The sequence below is a fragment of the Pimephales promelas genome, chromosome 4 (genome assembly GCF_988280905.1).
Source record: "Pimephales promelas chromosome 4, fPimPro1.hap1.1, whole genome shotgun sequence".
Classification (NCBI taxonomy): Eukaryota; Metazoa; Chordata; class Actinopteri; order Cypriniformes; family Leuciscidae; genus Pimephales; species Pimephales promelas.
In genome coordinates, this window is record NC_142772.1 from 47,262,833 (window position 1) to 47,283,815 (window position 20,983).

At 36.7% G+C, this 20,983-nt stretch overlaps 1 protein-coding gene and 1 long non-coding RNA gene across 10 annotated transcripts in view; both read left to right on the forward strand.

Moving 5' to 3' along the window:
• Positions 1 to 12,311, forward strand: part of LOC120489133 (uncharacterized) — a 54,741-nt gene extending 42,430 nt beyond the window's left edge. The window contains exons 7-8 of the long non-coding RNA XR_016168402.1: positions 410 to 553; positions 10,406 to 12,311. This is a non-coding gene — a long non-coding RNA (uncharacterized LOC120489133). The remainder of the gene's footprint in view (positions 1 to 409; positions 554 to 10,405) is intronic.
• A 59-nt stretch (positions 12,312 to 12,370) lies between these two features.
• Positions 12,371 to 20,983, forward strand: part of tnca (tenascin Ca) — a 107,240-nt gene continuing 98,627 nt past the window's right edge. For 8 of the 9 annotated variants that reach the window (XM_089130621.1, XM_089130624.1, XM_089130623.1 and 5 more), the window contains exon 1: positions 12,578 to 12,730. The gene's annotated coding sequence lies outside the window, so the exon portion shown is untranslated. Of the gene's footprint in view, positions 12,731 to 20,983 lie in introns of all 9 variants that reach the window. The other variant, XM_089130619.1, reaches the window with a different exon arrangement.

Sequence of the window (20,983 nt, forward strand, 5' to 3'; positions counted from 1 at the left end):
GGTTTCCAAGCTCATTAATGTTAACGTTAGCGGTCTTCCACTGATGATGGTGGCATTAGCTAGCTTTGTGGTTAGCTAGTCTAAGATGAGCCATAATTTAGCAATAGATAACATTGTAAAACATACATTTTCAATATAACAGGCCAAGGAGAGATGATTAAAGCGTGTTTCGTCCATTTTTATTTTATTTTTTAAATATTCATTTATCGGCCATTATAACTGCCGATACCGATATTTTGGAAAATGCCTAATATCGGCCGATATATCGGTCTGGCTCTAAGCGAATATTTAATTACTACAATAGCAATGTCTAGCTAGAAATTACATCAAAAGTGTAAAACGTTGGTCAAAAACGTACATTTACACACAAAATGTCTCTCAAATTTCAGACGCCATCTTTCTTTTATAGCTCAACTGCACCAACGCTCTCTCGGGCTGTGGGCGGGACTGTGATGCTCTGTGCATCGGGCACCGTAATCAACAAAAGCAAGGACTTACAAACCTGTTAGTACCAGAAGATCCCATATGGAAGACATCGAGAAGAAACCCTAAGGTACTTCACACACCTGAACCTTTACTAGCTCCATGCTGGGATGTTTAAAGGGACCACAATGGAAATAAGTCTTCGGGCTTTATTGTGTTATCCCTGACTACTTTTGTATTTGTTTTTTAATGTATGCAACAGTTTCTTACTGTTCTTCATATTTTTATATTTAAGTGGTCAAATAAATCTAATCTAATCTAAAGTCATAACTGCGAGTGATAATAGCCTCCATTTATCTTTCAAGCGCCCTGAGCACATACTGCACTACCCATAGACATATACACTAGACGTCACCTTGGGGTTCTAAGCATGCGTCAAAACCGCCGCCATCTTGGAACAGGGGTCTTGTCATAGGAAGTAGCTAGGTAACGCTGCTATCTCTGCCTTTACGTCGAATTCATTGATGGTGGCGGACTTTTGTGCAGCGTATGATGTTCACGGATGAAATCTGAACTAGGAAAAATGTTTAAAAAAAAAAAAAAAAATTTCTTTCTGGAATCAATGATAAATGCATGTCTGACCGTTGGAACAAACCAAAAAAACAAGAAAAATCGCATTCATGATGATTTATGGTGATTTTATTTGCGTTAGACCTGTGTCTACTACATTGACGCTGATGCATTAAAGTGGAGGGGCTCCCCTGTTTCAAGATGGCGGCTCTATTGACGCATTCGTTCCAATGAACTGCCGTAGCCAAGGTGACGTCTAGTGTATATGTCTATGCTGCACTACCTAACAGTGCTAGAGCCACTCATTCAGCATCGCCTCTTGACCTACATGTGTGGCCGCAGTAGCTTTAAGTCTCTGGAGCAGTTTTTTGACTGACTAATGAATTACTGGCCATGGATTCAGAGAGTTTGTTTGAGATATAGCCAGCTGCAGACCCGCAGCACCACCAGTTTCAGAACCGGAAGTGAGGGAGGGGCGGAATTATTATTATTATTGCATTATAGTTATTTTAGCAAGAATGTAAGGACAAAATGGGCCTGAGAGTGAATTCATCATTTGATACGTTGTACGTTATATGTATACAAGATTGTTGTGATAAAACAGCCCAGACAGCAAACTGACATTGAATCAACGTGGAAACGACGTCTCTCATGACATTGAAACAACGTTGATTTTGCTCATCGAATTAACGTTGAACCAACGTCAGACGCGGCATTCTTCAAAGCTAAATGAAAATCGAAAATTGGTTTGCTTTCATAACGTTGAAACAACGTTGATTTCAAGTTGATTTTCCGTTAGTTTTGAAAGAATGACGCGTCTGACGTTGGTTCAACGTTAATTCGATGAGCAAAACAATGTCAGATCAACGTTCTTTCTATGTCATATTTCCACGTTGATTCAATGTCAGTTTGCTATCTGGGAGGCCTAGGGTTGAATTGGTCATTTGTAGCTATAGATTTTTATTGTTTCGTTTAAAACAATGCCGAATTTTCTCTCTCTTTTTTAGATTTTGACATTATTATTTGACACGAAAAAAATTGCGTGCTGCACATGTTCTTGTGAAATAAAGTATATTTTATCAAAAATACCCATGCATTTTTTATTTTTTTAATAAACAATTAAAATCATCTTACAAATAGATATCTTCAATTTCAGAACAATTTAATATTTTTGTGAACACTATAAATAAATAAATATAACATAAATTATCACAGAGGTCTAATGAGTTATCGAATTGTGTATAATTTTGAAAACCTCCAAAGCTTGTCTTGTTTTATATCTTTCAAAGCTTTATTATATAAAGTTAACTCCTTCATAAAAAAAACAACAAAGGTCTTACCTTCGTAAATACACGTAGCCTAGCACGTAAACTGCTTGGCTAGATAAAATTATTAAACTGTTATACATTAAAATGACCATAAGTTTCAAGTATTATTTTTTCACCATCATGATCAGGAAGTAACTCATACAATAACAAAAGATAACTGAAACTATATACAATTATATTACACAAAATCAATGTTTTAAAATGCTTATTGTACTGTAATGTATGTAGCGTCATAACATGTTCAATAAGCTGTTTCATGTGTAAAATACCCTCCATATTACGTTAGGTGGCGTTATTAGGTTTCAAACCTAAGCTCCGCCCCTCACTTACGACCCTGGCGCTGTCGTTGGTTAGAACGTAACTCCGCCCCTTACTTCCGGTTCTGGCGTTGGGGTTCTGAAACTGGTGTGCTGCTGGGTCTGCAGTTGGATACTATTGGTTTGTTTTGGCAGGCCGAGATGATGTTTTGCTTTCCATTCTCCCCTAGTTTTACAGGGTTTCAAACCAGGGGTTTTCTCCAGGACTGTGTTTTCTACATCAAAACAAGTAGTGTAATCCAATATCCATAAGAAGCAAATCTCAAATGTCCTTGAATATTTCCTACGGGAACACATTCCTGAGTTGTTTGTCCAGTATATTTACGTGAAATATTAAAATGTAATTTGAATCAATTTGTACTAAAGCATTAGGGAGTAACTAAAAGTATTACTTGGCTTCCTGAAAATATTTGTTGAGGGAACTGATTTCCTACATATCAGAACAATATCCATTATATCTCTCATCAATTTCTCCTGACATAAGCTAATTTGATGTAGGGTGTATGACAATTATGCATAATAATACTTTATGAGAAGACCCCAAATGAAGTCTTTGTTTTGTTTCATATAATTGATATATGAAATAAATCAACCAGTTTATCATTGGCCTACAGTCAATTTGTCCCAACCGGTTTTGTTGTTGGTTTTAAGTAATTTCATTCGTCATTCACTTTCATTCAATGGTTTGTACGATTTTTTTAATGTTTTTGAAAGAAGTCTATTAGGCTCGCCATGGAAGACTGCATTTATTTGATCAATAATAATTGATTAATAATAATGAATATAATTGTAAAATATGTATTCCTGTCATCAAATCTGAATGTTCAGCATCATTACTCCAGTCTTCAGTGTCACATGATCCTTCAGAAATCACTCTAATATGTGATTTTATGCTCAAGACTCATTTTTTGATTGTTATCAATGTTGAAAACAGTTGTGCTGCTTCATATTTGTTTTCCTTGATGAACAGAAAGTTCAAAAGTACAGCATTTATTTGAAATACAATCTTTTGCAACATTACAAATGTCTTTTGATCAATTTAATGTGTCCTTGCTGAATAAAAGAATTAAACATTCTTTAAAAATAATAACACAAAATTTTACTGACCCTAAACTTTTGAACTTTAATGTTTATTCCATTATGCTAGGCCTCGAAAAAAACACTCGTCTGGCAACCATTAATGTACAGTCATCCGTTTATAATAGCAAAAGAAACCCCTTAAAGCTGATACGAAATGCAGATGCTTCTGTTTTATTTTTTATTTGGCAGAATCAACACTGGTCTGTTATACATGCTCGCCAATAGCAAAAAATGTAAACTAACATACTCTCTCAGAAAAAAGGTACAAAAGCTGTCACTGGGGCTGTACCTTTTCAAAAGGAAAACTTTTTTTCCATTTTAGGTGTTATGTACATTTTAGGTGCTATACATTTTAGGTGCTATAACGTGTACATTTAAGTGCTAATATGTACATTATAGGTGCTAACGTGTACATTTTAGGTGCTAATATGTACATTTTTTCGATGCTAATATGAACATTTTAGGTACTAATGTGTACAGGTGCTATTTAGGTGCTAATATGTACATTTAGGTGCTAATATGTACATTTTAGGTGCTAACGTGTACATTTAGGTGCTAACGTGTACATTTAGGTGCTAACGTGTACATTTAAGTGCTAATATATACATTATAGGTGTTAACGTGTACATTTTAGGTTCTAATGTGTACATTTATGTGCTAATATGTTCATTTTAGGTGCTAATGCGTACATTTCAGGTGCTATTATGTACATTTGGGTGCTAATATGTACATTTTAGGTGCTAACGTCTACATTTTAGGTGCTATTATGTACATTTAGGAGCTAATATGTACGTTTTAGGTGCTATTATGTACACTTAGGTGCTAATATGTACATTTTAGGCGCTAATATTAACATTTTAGGTGCTAATGTGTACATTTTAGGTGCTATTATGTACATTTAGGTGCTAAGATGTACATTTTAGGTGCTAATGTGTACATTTGTAGGTGCTGTTATGTACATTTAGTTGTTAATATGTACATTTTTAGGTTCTATTATTTACATTTTAGGTGCTAAAATGTACCATTAAGGTACCAAAATGCATCCTTGAGGTACAAAAGTGTACCTTTTTAAAAGGTACAGCCCCAGTGACAGCTTTTGAACCTTTTTCTGAGAGTGTACATTTAAACAGTAACTACGACACACTGAAAATATATTGAACTATGTATTGAAATCTATATTGACATCATGTTTCCCTTTAAACCAAATCAGAAAAAATATTTTAATGAAAGCCTCCTCCGTCACTCTTGTCAACAAATGCTGAGCTACAGTTGGCACATTTCAAGTCTGAGGTGAATAAGTAGGAAATTTATGTTCAGTTAAAGGAGGATGTGGTTTTTAAGGAAGAGCTCGATGGGAAGTTACAAAAACCAGCCCTAAACTGGGAGAGGAAAGTCTGACATCACTCATTAGCCAATTAAGATGCCAGGGAGGAACCTCACAATGTTAATGAACACGAGGAGACGGGAAATATGAGTCAAATTCTAAAGGGAGATTTCCAAACATGTTTTTAATTAACTAGTCATCTCATGCAGTGCAATTCTTGGTCAATAGCGGAAGCTCACGCGTGCACACACACACAAACACACCCTGTAGACGCAGCAAACTGCCAGCTTTTTTGGATTAGTGGAAGCGCTGTGTTCATTAAAATGATTTTCCCAGATGTCTCTCACCCTTCCTCTGTTATCCGACCAGGTGCGGCGTAGGGCTACGGCTTTTTTGCAGCACATGTTCTCCTAGCTGGGTCAGAGTCGACCCCTGCGGTGAATCCAATAAACAATTAAAAATGCAGGACAGGAAATCAGGGCTGGCTTCCTTGATTGGTTTGGATGAGATATTCTGAGACACATGGCCTATTGATGATGATTAAAAAGGGTATGGTTGATGTAGATCTCTCTGTTGGGGTGCTTGTGAATTTTCACATTTAACCAGTTTAGATGGTTTAGGTGCTACTAAACGGGAAGATTCTTGTAAATGGTTTTAATATGTGGAAACGACCACATAGACGACATGTGGAGTCATGTAGGAGAAGGAAATGCCTGTCTGCTGCCTCTGCATTTATACAATTAACAGCTTTATTACCAATAAAAGCGATTCACAATAAACACATTTAAGATTTGTTTCTTATTATTTACTAATTTATCATTTAGCAGACAGCTGTGACATAGAGCTACACAGAAATTTACAATTTTGCTGAACAAATTGCTTATATTTAGCAAGGATGCATTAAATTGAACATACAAATTGTAAATATAAAAAGCATAAGAAACATAAAAAAATATTCCACAAAAAATATTAAGCAGCACAATTGTTTTCAACATTTATAATAATTATTGAGCCACAAATCACCATTTTAGAATGAATTCTGAAGGATAATTTGACAATAAAGACTTATTTTAATTTTTGAATAAGTAATGATTTCACGACCGCTAAAAAGTGTGTTCTAAATAGTATAAGTGTGTACTATGAAGGTAATCCAGACATACATCTGCAATGATGTCATTATCATGTGACCTACCAGTGTCAGTTCCGTCACTTCAATGCCATTCATAAATCCTCTCCTATGGCCTCATGGGATAGTAACCTTATTTTAGTCTATGACATCCACAATAAAGGCTAGATGTCTCACCCGCACTGCTGGCCAATGGAGGTCGATCGACGACCGCACCTGGTGGCCATCTTGTCACAGGCAGCTCGCTCACTCGTAACCAGGGGCGAAAATTTCATCAAAATGTTGGGGGGGGGGACAATAAACATAACAATTCTCAAGAGCAAATTTTCAAGGGGACACCAATAATACAGGCAAAAAAATACAGAGGAAAGCCTTACTACTATTATTAGTGTAGCATGGAGACCATTTCATTATACTTCTTAATTTCTTTCTGGTTTAAGCCAGCGGCGAATCTGTTTACATACTCTCCTCACGCAGCGTAGCGATTTCATTTAATTCATTGACTAATTCTTTAACTATATTAAATGATCTAAACCAACTAAATCACAGTGAAAGCGTTAGAATCTAAATGCACAGCGCACCCGGACTTTCTCATCAGTGTATGGCTAGCAATATTGTAATGTTTAATGACATGAAGATAGTGTCTGTTATTATTGTTATGTACAATTAAATACAATCGTTGCTGAGTCTGCGGTCTGAAAACTTTACCTCAGAGCATCCGTTAACTGAATGAATTGAGAATCTCACCTGAAAAATCCAATAACATCAGCAATTGTCATTCAAGCAGCTGATTTCTGTAAATGAATGCAAAACTAAATGTATATTGCAGCATAGGGCGAAGTCAGGATCCATCAGCACCGATTTGAGACAAAAATAATTTAAATTGTATATAAAACTATGTAAATGGCGCTCTGTGGCGCAGCAGGGTTTTGAACACGGTCCTGAGCCGTCGCTGGGCGCCGCGGACAGACGCCGAACGGCGCCGCCGGTGTGTGTACACTCATAGAGAATAATGTGTTCGAATTTTAAAGACGTGGCGCTGCGCGACGCGCCGCTACGCTTCTCGTCCGGTGTGCGACCTACTTTACTGGAGTTCCACAACTATTCAAAAACTGTTTTTCTCTCCCGCCACCGGAATGTGTGTGTCTGAGGTAAAAGGGACGGAGGCGGTGGACCAACGCACTGTGAGGCAAGGGAGGGGGGTCTCAAAATATTTAGAACGCTTTTTTCGTAATTGCCCCGTTTGCATTTGTGTTATTTTATTTCTTAATTATTTTAAGAACATTACATTATTTACAATACACATATTTTAATGTTTTTTTGGGGGGGGGACAACCCTCAGATAGACCCCCCCGCGATTTCCGCCTATGCTCGTAACACTGTTTTATAACTATAACTTGCTCAATTTTCTACCGATTTTTAAACGGTTTGGTTTGTTGTAAGAAACCAAACCGTTTGTAAATGCGTCAAGATTTGAACGAGATAAGAGTATTTGTGCTCGTGCTGATCACTCATCTTACATCAGGAACCACAGAGCCCGCCAGAAAGCTTGCCTGTGGCAAGATGGCCGCCGGTGATGACGATAGATACCTAGCCTTTTATTATGGGTATCTATGGTCGTGTCCATCTTACAGAATATCACTGGAAGTAGTAGGTCATCCGGGTACTTTTTGTCTACTATTTTATGAGTACTTTCACCTACTATGTATGTAGTAGGGAAGTATGCGGTTTTGGACGCAGCCATTGAGTGTGAACTGAGATGAAACTGCCAAGGTAGAGATGAACATTTCTTAAGGATGATGACAGGGAATCCTGGAAAATGTGTGAGGAACACGTCAGGCAGGGAATTCGTCCAGCCGAAGGAAGTTTACCTAAGAGACTGAACTTTACCGTAACACTGCAATGTGTCCCAGCAGTGGAATTAATAACAGCAACTGAAACAACAACAGCACTGATGATGAGGTGGAAGAAATCTGTTTAAAAAGTCTCAAAAAACAAACAAAAAGCTTTTGCCGACGAATTTGATTTATTTCAGCTGACAGGTGCAGATACTCAATGTGCAACAGAGGTTATTCAAACTGTTAGAAATGTTATGAAATTTGATATATTCATATTCATGTTTGAATGTACATTTAACCATTCACCTAAAGTACCATTCAAAGTACTAGGCACAGGACATACATAGCGCAGACATATAAATAGTTATATGATAGTATTAATACATGCATGAAAAGTGGTGTTTGTTTACACGCAAAACTCAATGACACAATGCTAGGGTGTTATGGGTAGTTGCCAGGGCGTTGCTATGCAGTTTTAAAGTGATCAGAGTTGTTGTTGTTTTATGATATTCTGGTCTCTATTTGTGACTCTAATCGTGAGAGTTGCATGCACTTTTGAAAAGGTAAGCAGTATTTTCTATAAGTCATGAACATTTCCACCCAATGCAGGTTTATTGAAAAAAAAAAAAAAAAAAAAATTTCCGAGCATTTTCCAGATGAAATGAACTCTGGTGGGAGTAAAACACCAGCAACTTTTATTCCTTTTTACAAAAGTTATGATTACAGTGGCAATTAATAAAGTAGGGATGCACCGATATGGAAATTTTGGCCAATACCGATAACCGATAATTCTTTATATTTGAAAGCCGATAATCGATATAATGTTGGAAAATCTAAATCCAAGTTTCTATATAATTTTTAAAAGCCTGATTACAAAAGCAAAAATCGCCGCGTTGAAATCCATGTCCCATACACACAGTTATAAAGATGTTCTCATTGTTATCATATGTAGCTGATATGACTTGACTTGCGCTGCATGTTGCACTAAACTATATTTTCCTTTTTTGAAGTGATTTCAATCATAATTCGAGCAATTGAAACCCATCATGTTGAAAGTACGCATTTGAAGTGTCTCAGCTGAAGGAAATAATTGTTTCAGTTGTTGTTTTATGATATTCTGGTCTCTATTTGTGACACAGAATCTAATGATGGTTAGATTTGTATTTATCACTTTAAAATAAATATTGTTGGTTTAACTTAAAAAATCAAGTAACCTGATCGCCTTAAAATTCTAAGTTGATTGAACTGGAAATAGTGAGTTAATACAATGAAGGAGATTGATTTAATCATCAGAAACTCAAAATAATAAGTTATCTCAACTAAATAAAATATTTAAGTTGATTTGACAAAAGAAAAAATGTTGTGATAACAAATCTTGAAAATATTTTTTTACAGTGTTAATAATACAAAGTGTGAATGTGAATTATTCAGAATGCAGAAACATATTCCAGTCATTTCAACAAAGCCCATCATTAAAAGGTCTGTCTCACATCGTGCATCTGATTCCAAACCTCTTCATCCTAGAAAAGGATGCCAGAGAGGTTACTATGACAACAACCAAATATTCCTTTATAAGGGGAACATGTTTCATACTTGTCATATTGGTGATAATTCATCACCATCTTTGGAAAGTCAAACATAGTTTTGAGTGTTGCAGCTGTTCAATACCAGTGGCAGACAACAATGCAAATGAGATCATTCTGCTTTTGAGTTTCTCAAATCTGGGATCTTTGTTTGGCCGTAGGTCACTGAGCTAATTGTTTATTCTCTCAAGGACCTGCGTTTGTTTTGCCATCTGATGATCTTAATCATTAATAATTACAGCATACTAGTGGATAAAGTCTGTTGTCATGAAATTTACTGGCCTTGTAGAGCTGCACAATACTGAGAATCACTAGTAATCATTACTTGAGGTTCTTGAGTCTATTAAAAAACGTTTTATTCATTTGAACAAAAAAAAATTCAATGACTCACTTATACTTCACTTGTTTTGTTACTGGATGAATCAGCGTTTTTGAACAAATCTCTTTAATGAGTCAATGACAAATACCCTTTTTGGAACAACGTAGTGAAACAATCATTATTTAAAGCGGCAAGTTACTTTCAAATGCTGTTTTTCGTTGCCATAGTCATCAGTTTTTATGTCCGAACAGTACGTTTTTATCCACCTTATTCTGCTGTAAACAATGGGCGCCGCCATGACAACGACTCCGGTCGTCAACTTCCGGTTCGAGTCTAGTCTACGCTTTTTTGCCACGTGTTTTAGAATGTGTCATCCTCACATCGCTAAGCTAAATCGAAAAAAAAACGTTCATCAAATGTGATCTGATCACGTTATTTTTTTTATTAAATCACAGATAAAAACAAAATGAACGTTTTTCTTTTCTTAAACTTCCAAGGGATAGCTGATGCGTGACTGCATATCTCCCTAATCCAGCATGAACATCCAACAGTTTCTATCACCCCGAGTGCTGCAGAATAACAGGACTATAAGGTTAGGCTGGTTTACTGTCTACCTCTGCTTTCAAAGATGCATATATTTCTCACTCAGGCCAGTGAGGTTAGTAATGTTACGCCGAGTTTCCTTCATGAGACCAAAGTCCAGTTTGCGCGCTCTCGCCTCAGTCATGATCATCTATCGTTTACTATATACTTCTTATTTATGATGAAACATTGATTTAAATTAAGATTCAATTAATTAAAAAAACGAATATTTCACTTTAAAGAAAGGTTTATTTGTGGTTTCTCTTCAAGATCTCTGTGAAAGTTTTAAAGTCGCTTTCATAACGGTCATGTCCGTGAATATTAAACGCACGCATGTGTCGACTGTCGACTGATATTTTTCTAATGTCTGCAGTGGACCACCGATCTATATAATATAACATTATATAGATGAGTGAGTGGTCTGGACTAGAGTGCTAGCATTCTATGTAAACAATACTTCTACAGGAAGTGGAAAACCGTTTAGTCAGTTGAAACCGCAATGAATCATGGGAAACAGAACGGTCGCAGAATAAGGTGGATTCCAGTACTTTTGTGATCATTTGAAAATGTGTAACATGGAAATGATGATACTGTGTGATGGTACTGTTTCATATAGTTACAGTATAGCCAAACTGCTTGGAAATAGCTTGGTTTAAAGCCATTTTTCAGTGTATGGTCTATCTATGCTGGGGAATTCCTGTGGTTAATGTATGTTTCACTTTAATGGAAAAGAACATTTGAACATTTTTTTTAAACTTCTTTTGTGTTTCACATAAGCAAGAGAGTCTCATTGGTTTCGTTTTTGAGCAAACTTTTTCTTTACAATACAGAGTAAATACTTCTAGAAGTGAAGGAAATAAGCATAGACAAATGAGACCCAAGAGCCACATTAAACATGCAGACCAAGTCAGCATTATACCCATAAGGCCGTTTGCCACACCACAAACGCCTCATGACTCTGCACAGATTTCCAGACTTCTTTCATCCAACGCCATGCAGCAGTTAAGCAGTCTGCCCCAGTCAGAAATGGTTTGGCATGGAAGCGCGTCTTTACTCAAATCTCAGACTTTTGCATTTTAGTTTGGCTGTATATCAGCAAGTTAATTATTTGTTACCTTACTCTTCCAACAATTTCCACAGAGTCCATCTCTATGAATCATTGTGACCAGTCTTTTAAAGCCGTATTGAAAGTCGGACGACATTTATCTGAAAAGTTATTGCAGGTGGACATGAATGCTAATGTGTTTGCGAGAATCTTTTTAGACAAGCTGTCTGAGTGCATTATAATTGTTTTTTTTTCTTCTTTTTGGCGCATGAAGAAAAAAAAGAGATTGTACGGTTAAATCATTTACTATATACTGCAATATTCCAATAAAAAATAAGAAATGTCCAATTTGAATTCTTGCTGACTTTAAAGATAAGTATAATTTCCTTTTGGGAGAAAACACAATTCGAAAAATCCTTAATTTTAGGGACCAGATTTTCCAAGTCAATTTGTTCGTTTCGTTCGTTGAATGAACCAAATGACTTGGAAAAAGATTCATTCATTTTGATGAACGAGTTCGAACAGGAGAGTCACGAACGTGCGTCACAGAACAGAGCAAGGCGAGCATTTGAGCTTATAAAACTTAAACTTTGTTATTTATTTATTAAATGAGTGATCGTTTCGCTTGATAAGACCCTTATTCATCGTCTGGAATCGTTTAAAGCCCTTTGAACAGTTTGCAGTTTGTACTGGACCTTGAACCGTTTGGTTCCCATTGAAGTCCATTATATGGAGAAAAATGCTGAAATGTTTTCATCAAAAACCTTAATATCTTTTCGACTGAAGAAAGAAAGACATGGACATCATGGATGACATTGGGGTGAGTAAATTATCAGCAAAAGTTCTACTTTCTTAGTCTTTTCTGTATTGCAGAGGAAGGATTTTACAATTCAACCATCTGTTAAGAGATGAATGTCATTAGTATATTGTAGATAGTAAGTGCTTGATGTAACTGTAATCATGATCAGTATTGTACATCCTGTCATTCAGCTCTCTGACCTCTTTCGATTGGCTGATTACTCCATATTAGTATTGATTGCAGGCCCTTCTGAAATCAGGCTGTCATTGAACCATCCACACTGAGGACGATGACTGGCACTAGTGCGTGCTGAACTCGGTGGTCTCTTGGAGAATGGATGGTCTACCGTTACGTCTGTTTGTGAGCTGATCAACCGTAGAGGGAATCCACAAATCAGTAAGTGTTGTTTGTAAACTTTCCATGACTGACGCTCAGATTGTATATAGAAATGTAAAGTAACTTGCATGACAGCAGTGTTGCAGAACATGCAGATAAATTGGATCCTAAATTAGGATCATCATGGAACACTTTAGGAATTCACTTTAAGCGTTTCTGTTTTCTCTCCTTAAAGGGATACTCCATTTTTTTTTTGGAAATAGGCTCATTTTACCACTCCCCCAGAGGGTTTTACCGTTTTCAAATCCATTCCGCCGATTTTCGGATATTTAGAAGAATATCATTAAACAGACAGTTTCTGGTCTCATTGACTTCTATAGTAGGAAAAAATATACTATAGAAGTCAATGAGACCAGAAACTGTCTGGTTACTGATATTCTTCTAAATATCCGAAAATCGCCTGAATGGATTCGAAAACGGTAAAACCCAACTGTTTAACTCTGGGGGAGTGGTAAAATGAGCCTATTTCCAAAAAAAAGTGGAGGTATCCTTGCTGAATGTGATCAGTAGACAGTTTTATTATAATTGTATACTCTGAAATTGAGTCATATTGTGTATTTTCATTGTTGATTTGCCATGTGTAAATTTTTTTAAGTGCCAAAATAGTCGTAGTTTCGATTTTTACAACAATTTTTTTCCTGCTGTCCAGCTGGCCCTTAAAATTAAACAGCCTGCTGTGCTACTGTACCTTTAAGTAAACCACAACCTTTTTGCATGCAATAAATCATGGGTTAAATTAGGATCCTACTTGTTACCTGACAGTGACCGAAAAGGAAAGGTTTTTCAACACTGAATTTGCGCCATTGACGATTTTATGTGGGGCTGTTGATCTGTGCGATGTCAAAAGTTGTATAAGTTCAGAACGATTTGTTTTTATAAAAGGTTCTTCAGTGGTTCGTTGCGGCGCTTCTACAAGGAGAATTGCGTCCCTCTTCTTTTGTAAAACCATTTCTCACTTAGGTTTCTTGAGTTGCTTTGGTTATACAAATAACCATTAGTGAGCATTTTGTAGAGGTTTGTCTTTACTTACAAAAAACCCTCTGTGCAACGTTCTAGGGATGCTAGTTATTGGTTATAAAAACAAAACCTAAAAATAACCATTAGAAAATGCTCTTTATAGGTTATTTTTAGTTAATCACAAAGTCCTCCTTGGAATCTTTTGGCAAGGTTACACTCTTAGAACCAGAAATGGTTCCATCCCCCGCTTCATATATGGAACTCCAAAATGGTTCTATATAGAACCATTTTTTTGGTAAAAGGTTCTATTGGCCAAGTATGGAACCCCAGTGTTCTATATAGAAACCAGAAGAACCCTTTTTTTTAAGAGTGTATAGAACCTTTTAGGGGTTCCAAATACGTAGCGCTGATAGAACCTTTTAAGGTTCTATATAGAACCTTTTCTTCTAAATACCCTACACAGAGAATATTTCTGGAATGTTATTTAAAAAACCCCCCCAAAAAAACAAACAGGAACCAGAATGAACCTCATTTGATTTTGCTGAAGCTCAAACATGATGCGTAACACAAGAATGAATCTCATTGGTTCTTGCTGAAGCTCAAAAGTGCTGCGTAACAGGAGAATTAATCTCATTAGTTCTTGCTGAAGCTCAAAGGTGTTGCATAACACGAGAATGAACCTCATTGGTTCTTGCTGAAGCTCAAAAGTGCTGCGTAACACGAGAATGAACCTCATTGGTTCTTGCTGAAGCTCAAAGGTGTTGCATAACACGAGAATGAGCCTCATTGGTTCTTGCTGAAGCTCAAACGTGATGCGTAACACGAGAATGAACCCTAATTAGTTCTCACACGTCAAGCGAACGTGCTTGAGCTTCCGTATACAACAACCTATGTGTGAGCTGATAAATGTTTCTTTGAATTAAATACAGTAAATAAAATCTGTTCATCATATAAAGCGATCGATTCTCTTCAGAAAATTCTGACTAAACCGTTCAATTCACACGATTAGTTTTACGATCTCTTTATGATCTTTTTGAAGCATCAAAGTGGTAGTTGAGTCAATGGAGGGACAGAAATCACTCAGATTTCATCGAAAAGATCTTCAATGCGATTTTAGAACGGCATGAGGGTGAGTAATTAATGACAGAATCTGTATTTTTTGGGTGAACTATCCCAAGAGGTTATCCTGTGTAACGGATCTTGTCGCTGTCATGACTGGATCTGGTCTCTCGCTCGTATTCTGCGTTGTGATTTAACCAATTTCGCTCATTCGTTCCTCATGCACTCAGATGAACAGCAGTCAGCGGGCTCAATTTCTCAATAAATTGCAAGGACACATCGTTTTTGTTGATTGGTATTTACTGAAAAGTGAAATAAAACATCCTCTCAGTGGTGTTTTGCTGCAGACATAACATGTATCAACAGCTCGCGTTCCCCATAGCAACTGTTGAGTTACACTAACAATATAACCAATAATAGAACATAACACATGACCACATTTCGTATGAAACATGATGCAATAATAAAAACAAAAGCAATAATAAACACAAAAATATACATAAAAACATACCTGAAAAGTGAAATAAAACATCCTCTCAGTGGTGTTTTGCTGCAGACATAACATGTATCTAAATAAAATATAAGATAAAATTAGCAACCTCGTGGCCTTGCTAACGAGAGCACTATCGGACGGAAGTTCACAAAAGGCCATAACTAATCAAATATATGTTACTACTTGAATTAAATGATTTAAACATTGGCTAAACCAAATCACAAACAAAATATTTGAAATCGCTAGTCATTTTGCGTCATAATCGCACAAATATTGCCAAAATGAGACAGAGCATGACCATACGCACCAACAGCTCGCGTTCCCCATAGCAACTGTTGAGTTACTCTATTTACCGTCAAACCACGCATTTTTGTCTGCAGCTCCCAAACAAACCACATGAGGGCACTATTTTAACATGAAATGAATAACTGCTGTTGAATTCAGGAGGATTCACAATAAAACTAAATACAAATCTAACTCTGTTACACCTGCACCCTCAAGTATCTGAGATATGCCACACGATTTGAAGTATAATATGTCTGCGGCAAAAGCGAACCTTACAGTTTGTACGCATTTGGAGAGGATATCATGGTTTGTTGCCTTGGCTTGACAGGAGGCTGGAGACAGTGAGTAGACACCAGCTGGTTCTTCTGTACTATCTGGTCATCCAAATGGCCTCTGTCTTCCTGTTAATCTGTTGTTGTTGTTTCTATTTGTGATGATTTATTATGCGATTAATCTTCCATCGTTTTCTCAAACCACCAAACCTGAATATGAACTAAAGCTTTATTTCAGTGGGTGGTTTAGCAGACAATGGACTGGACTGATCTGGGCTGCATTTCCCAAAAGCAGTTGATCGTAGAGACCATTGGTGGCAATTGATATACGATCAAATTAGTCTTGCAATGCTTTTGGGAAACGCATCCCTGATCTTGAGTAGTGTCTCTCACAGGATAGTGATGATGCCCTTCACTTCCATCACAGTGATATTGTGCCATAGGGATGCAATTCTTCTACTGTATGTGTTGGCATAGTCTCCGCACAAGGAAGGGAAAATGACTAATGTATTTGACTGTGTGCCATACACCGCAGATGTATACATGAAAATGTGATGATACTAACAGTTGTCTTGGAGTTATAGACGTGTTTTGTGTAGCACTAGTTTAGAGACGTTCCACACCAAAGTTAGTTATTTGCACAAGTTAGCCAGCTACAGTTATCGTAACTTCATCTCTCTCTGTGTTCATAAATGTGTATGTTACGAATAACTATTTAAGATCATCATTAAAGAGATACTCCACTTTTTTTTGGAAACAGGCTCATTTTACAATTTTACCGTTTTTGAATCCATTCAGCCGATTTTTTTGATATTTGGAAGAATGTCAAAACAGATGCAAAACATTTGTGGATGTTTTATAATGTGGATAGTTACAATACAAGGATGATGCTGCGTTAATTTACGGTAAACTGGACAAACTTAATCACAAGCGTTAACATTGACAGCACTTGTTAGCAGTATAATAAGAATTGCATTTAGGGCTGAACGATTTTGGAAAATAATCTAATTGCGATTTTTTTAACCAATATTGCGATTGCGATTTAATATGCGATTTAAAAAAAATACCTTCTGTATTAGTCGACAAAGACAAGCAATAAATCATTGTAGGGATGGGAATCTTTAGATAGCTCATGATCCGATCTACTTTTTTTCTTATTAATTAATCTTAATAACTCTTAAAGTATGTATTTAATTACATGTGTAAAAACACATACTTTAAAAAAAACATTTACTTAAAAAAAAAAACAATTACATGTTAAGAATTTTAAATAGGCTATATAAAATAATATAGCTTCAAAATATAAAAGCTAGTAAATAAAGAGAAAAAAAAAAAAAACATTACAAGCAATAAAGAAAGAGTGGTCTCAGTATTTAAAAGTAGGCTGTCTGAATGTTTTCAAGAGCTGGAGTGATTTCCCCTCAGTTTAGATACGATAAGCTGCATTCACACTAATGCATATATCTCTTTTGAAATTGTAAATGTGGTTTGTCCTGTTGGTTTAAGATATAACTGACCGTGTTTACATTAATTTCGCGTCATAAAAGCATTTTGACATGCAAGTACATTTACCAATGAGTCGCTCACGGCCGCATGCACGAGCGCTCTTCACAAAGCACGCGTTAGTATTTTAAAATGAAAGCAGCCTTCTCAGTGATTTTCATGGTGTTAATATAAGCCGACTGCATTCCAAAAGACATAAATAATGCCTCTGTGAAGCATTTGTAGGAAAATTCCCGCGGGAGAGAACGCGCACTGCAACAGTGTAACGTTATAACATCAAGCAAAGCGGCAAAACCTGTTCAATGAAGCCCGCGAATGTCCTTGTAATTCGGTTCAGTCCCGAAGTTTATGAAATAACGTTACTATGTTTTGTAAGGTTCGAGCGGTGTCGTGTGTGTGAGTGAGGAAGAGAGAGAGCGAGAAAATAGAAGCAAGCAGATTCAGAACCCGGTTCGTTTCTAAAGCACGCGCACCGTCATCACGCATCTGTGTTTAAAAACTATAAGCTCAGACTCGATTCTGAAATTCTCTGAATCGATCCAGGATTGTTGAGGAGAGAATAAATAACACAATATCACATACATTAAAAATAAACTGTTCTTTTCTGAACGCCAGACCGCGTAGCGTGGCAAGTTGATGCCTTATCTTGCAGACTGCTTTTCTCTCGCGTGTCACGTGACCAGTGTAATCGCAGCTCTTGCGATTACGAAATCGCGTTTCATCATATTGCGATTTTTTTTTCCGCAAATGCAATTAATCGTTCAGCCCTAATTGCATTATTTGAATGTGTGAACATAGCCCTTTCTCTATGAATGAAAACTTTATGCATTAGCCTATCCGTCTTCTGCGCAGTGCCACTTGTAACGCAAAGTTGCCCAGAGATTAAAAAAAAACAGTAGATGGTCGAATGAAAAGATGCACGAGAGACGAGAGTTGTCGTATTTGCCCGCGTTTATAGAGCCACTCAAACGTTACACTCGTCGTCTTCTCAAAATCCGAATTACAACATCGTATAGAGATGACATTGTATCATATGATACATATTGGTTTCTTCATGTTGCGTTTGTACAGAATAACACAAAATTAGTAAAATAACAAATATTGCAGTAGGAAAGATCTCCTTGCTGAGCCTTTTTTGCACTTCCTGATTTCCCTACTTGAGAATCCTTGTCCAATGAATGGACGACCTTTGCACACATGTGGTTTTGTTTACAAATTTTTGTTCACTTGCAAAAAGAGCAGTGTGAAAGCGAACCGTACTAGAAAAAAAAAAAAATGTATTTGGTCCGGACCAAAGCAAGTGAATGATCGGACTTTCCTGGTGTGAATACACCCTGAGAGACATTTAACAAGCTTATGACACACAGGTGGATGTAACCACAATGGATAATGAGTCCAGGCAAAGGTTTATGGGAAATGTAGTTCACGATGGAATGGCAAAGGACTAGCGAGGAGTGCCCTCTGCTGGCTATCATAGGCACTCCGGCTGGCAGGGGTGACCGTTTCTTGCGACAAAAATATTTGCAATTTCTTTTCTCCTCCTCGTCTTCCACTTCTAGATTTATTACTTACGTGTTCCATTTTATACCTTAATGCAATGTTAGTCGATAGAAGTGTATAGAAGTGAATTTATGTAAAATGTAATGCCAGGTTAAGTCAGTGTTTTGAGATGTTAACTTGATTTATTTGACTGAGCCTCAGGAACATGACGTTGAGTTTAATACTAAATATGATTAGAAAACCTGTTTTACTTGGGCAGTTTAATATCCTGCCTAAACGTTTAATTTCTCTGTCTCATTTAGAAAGTTAATGAGACATATTTACTAAATGATCTTAGCTAAGGCAATATTTCTTTCAGCTATTAGAGACTAATTAAGCGGAACAAGCCAGAGGATTCTTTTTTAAATGCAAGAAAGTTGGTTTTGGTTTAATAATATAATGTAAAAGCATGCTGCCTGCAAATGCACAAAACTCAGCATCAGTAGAAACTAGACAAAGTTCGTCGAGACAAACTTTAAGTTGGCTTGTGAAAGTTTGGAACAGAAAGTTTGAAGTTAAAATTAGTTTATAGTTTAAATTAGTTTGAAGTTTAAATTAGTCTAAAGTTTAAATTAGTTTAAAGTAGTTTAAAGTAGTTTAAATAATGTGAAAGTTTGGAACAGAAAGTTTGAACAGAAAGTTTGAAAGTTTAAATTAGTTTAAAGTTTAAATTAGTTTAAAGTTAAATTAGTTTAAAGTTTAAATTAGTCTAAAGTTTAAATTAGTTTAAAGTTTAAAGTAGTTTAAATAATGTAAAAGTTTGGAACAGAAAGTTTGAAGAAGTTTAAATTAGTTTAAAGTTTACATTAGTTTAAAGTTAAATTAGTTTAAAGTTTAAATCAGTCTAAAGTTTAAATTAGTTTGAAATTTAACAGTTTAAAGTGTAAAAGTTTAAGTTATTTAAAGTTGCTACTGTGTTTCTAGTGGGTTGCTAAGGTGTTCTGGGTGGTTGCTAGGTGGTTGTTAAGGTATTTTGGGTGGTTGCTATGGTGTTCTGGGTGGTTGTTAGAATGTTCTAACATATTTTGGGTGGTTGCTAGGCAGTTGCTAAGGTATTTTGGGTGGTTGTTAGGGTGTTCTGGGTGGTTGCTACTAGGGTATTTTAATGTATTTGGGTGGTTGCTAGGGTGTTCTGGGTGGTTGCTAGGGTGTCGCTAGGCAGTTGCTAGGGTATTCTGGGTGGTTGCTATGGTGTTGCTAGGCGGTTGCTATGGTGTTCTGGGTGGTTGTTAGGATGTTGCTAGGCAGTTGCTAGGGTATTCTGGGTGGTTGCTAATGGTGTTGCTAGGCAGTTGCTAGGGTGTTTTGGGTGGTTACTATTGTGTTGCTAGGCAGTTGATAGGGTGATCTGGGTGGTTGCTATGGTGTTGCTGGGCGGTTGCTAGGGTGTTCTGGTGGTTGCTAGGCGGTTGCTAGGGTACTCTGGGTGGTTGCTATGGTGTTGCTAGGTGGTTGGTAGTGTTCACATATGGTTACTATAAAGTTTTTATAATGTTCTTCACATGTTGTTGGCATGATTTAGCAAATAACTAGTCCATTTAATATTATAACGTAAAAGCATGCTGCCTGCAAATGCACAAAACTCAGCATCAGTAGAAACTGAATGTACTGACTTACGGTAGCAGAACAGAAGTGACTCAGAGATGTTGTTTAGACTGTGAAGCAGCTGTAGTGCTAACAGACGTTTTTGCTTAACAAGCAAATTGAGTCTTTTGCTATTAGTGATCTTCTAGAGAAAAGCATGGTTCTTCTCACTATTACTATTACTCACACTTAGGGTCAGGGGGTTGTTTAAATCACTAACACTAAGTATTAAACTGTGTTTAACTTTCCCACACAGTTAGTGCTCCAGACTTGAATCATCACATGTTGATCAGACAGGCAGTTTTCGCCTGGTAAATTGAGGAAATAAATCATTTAATGAGGGACTTCAGCCGTATATAGAGATCAGAATGTCACATAGACTTGAGTGTGGACTTGGGTCAGTAAGCAACCACTAAAACCATTGTTCAAACATCGATAAGGAACAACATAGCCATTTTGATTTCACGTTGACCATATAAGTATAGCTGGGTCGCTTACCTAGTAATTACGCATGAAAGCAATTCAAAACATAAAGTGCTTTGAACAGGACTGTAGGGATAG